General features: G+C 42.0%; 1 pseudogene across 1 annotated transcript; it reads left to right on the forward strand.

Moving 5' to 3' along the window:
- The first annotated feature begins 1,013 nt into the window (after nucleotides 1-1,013).
- On the forward strand, nucleotides 1,014-1,550 carry LOC105547796 (annotated as a pseudogene). The gene has a single exon (XR_001007278.1). The product of XR_001007278.1 is annotated as a 60S ribosomal protein L12 pseudogene (transcript).
- The last annotated feature ends 600 nt before the right edge of the window (nucleotides 1,551-2,150 follow it).

The raw sequence follows: 2,150 nt of genomic DNA on the forward strand, positions 1-2,150 counted from the left end.
ACAGAACACTGCAAAGATACTCCTCGAGAAGATCAACCCCAAGACACCTAATTGTCAGATTCACCAAGGCTGAAATGAAGGAAAAAATGTTTAGGGCAGCCAGAGAGAAAGTTTGCATTACCCACAATGGGAAGCCCATCAGACTAACGATGGGCCTCTTGGCAGAAAATCTACAAGCCAGAAGAGAGTGAGGGCCAATATTCAACATTCTCAAAAAAAGAATTTTCAACCCAGAATTTCATATCCAGTCAAACTAAGCTTCATAAGTGAAGGAGAAATAAAATCCTTTACAGACAAACAAATGCTGAGAGATTCTGTCACCACCAGGCCTGCCTTACAGGAGCTCCTGAAGGAAGCACTAAACAGGGAAAGGAACAACCAGTACAAGCCACTGCAAAAACATGCCAAATTGTAAAGACCATCAATGCTAGGAAGAAATTGCATCAAGTAACAGGCAAAATACCCAGCTAACATCATAATGACAGGATCAAATTCACACATAACGATATTAACCTTAAATGTAAATGGGCTAAATATCCCAATTAAAAGACATATACTGGCAAATTGGATAAAGAGCCAAGACCCATCAGTGTGCTGTATTCAGGAGACCCATCTCACGTGCAAAGACACATATAGGCTCAAAATAAAGGGGTGGAGGAAGATCTACCAAGCAAATGGAAAGCAAAAAAAAAAAAAAAAAAAAGCAGGGGTTACAATCCTGGTCTCTGATAAAACAGACTTTAAACCAACAAAGATCAAAAGAGACAAAGAAGGCCATTACATAATGGCAAAGGGATCAATTCAACAAGAAGAGCTAACTATCCTAAATATATATGCACCCAATACAGGAGCACCCAGATTCATAAAGCAAATACTCAGAGACCTACAAAGATACTTAGACTCCCACACAATAATAGGAGACTTTCTCTCAGCTTTCGGCTCACAGGAGGCCAAGGTGCAACTTTCTTCGGTCATTCTGAATCCGGGTTCATCCAACACCAGCCGCCTCCACCATGCCGCTGAAGTTCGACCCCAGCGAGATCAAAGTCATAAACCTGAGGGGCACCGGAGGTGAAGTCGGTGCCACTTCTGTGCTGGTCCCACGATCGGCCCCCTGGGTCTGTCTCCGAAAAATGTTGGTGATGACATTGCCAAGGCAACGACTGACTGGAAGGGCCTGAGGATTATAGTGAAACTGACCATTCAGAACAGACAGGCCAAGATTGAGGTGGTGCTTTCTGCCTCTGCCCTGATCATCAAAGCCCTCAAGGAATCCCCAAGAGACAGAAAGAAATAGAAAAACATTAAACACAGTGGGAATATCACTTTTGATGAGATTGTCAACATTGCTCGACAGATGCAGCACCGATCCTTAGCCAGAGAACTCTCTGGAACCATTAAAGAGATCCTGGGGACTGCCCAGTCTGTGGGCTGTAATGTTGATGGCCGCCACCCTCATGACATCATAGAATGACATCAACAGTGGTGCTGTGGAATGCCCAGTCAGTTAAGCACAAAGGAAAATATTTCAATAAAGGATCATTTGACAACTGGTGGAAAAAAAAAAATAATGGAGACTTTAACACCCCACTGTCAACATTAGACAGATTAATGAGACAGAAAGTTAACAAGGGTATCCAGGAATTGAACTCAGCTCTGCACCAAGCGGACCTAATAGACATCTACAGAACTCTCTACCCCAAATCAACAGAATATACATTTTTCTCAGCACCACATCGCACTTATTCCAAAATTGACCACATAGTTGGAAGTAAAGCACTCCTCAGCAAATGTAAAAGAACAGAAATCACAACAAACTCTCTCTCAGACCACAGTGCAATCAAATTAGAACTCAGGATTCAGAAACTCACTCAAAATCCCACAACTACATGGAAACTGAACAATCTGCTCCTGAATGACTACTGGGTAAATAATGAAATGAAGGCAGAAATAAAGATGTTCTTTGAAACCAATGAGAACAAAGACACAACGTACCAGAATCTCTGGGACACATTTAAAGCAGTGTGTAGAGGGAAATTTATAGCACTAAATGCCTACTAGAGAAAGCAGGAAAGATCTAAAATTGACACCCTAACATCACAATTAAAGAACTAGAGAAGCAAGAGCAAATTCAAAAGCTAGCAGAAGGC

The sequence above is a fragment of the Mandrillus leucophaeus genome, unplaced genomic scaffold (genome assembly GCF_000951045.1).
Source record: "Mandrillus leucophaeus isolate KB7577 unplaced genomic scaffold, Mleu.le_1.0 Scaffold397, whole genome shotgun sequence".
Taxonomy (NCBI): Eukaryota; Metazoa; Chordata; class Mammalia; order Primates; family Cercopithecidae; genus Mandrillus; species Mandrillus leucophaeus.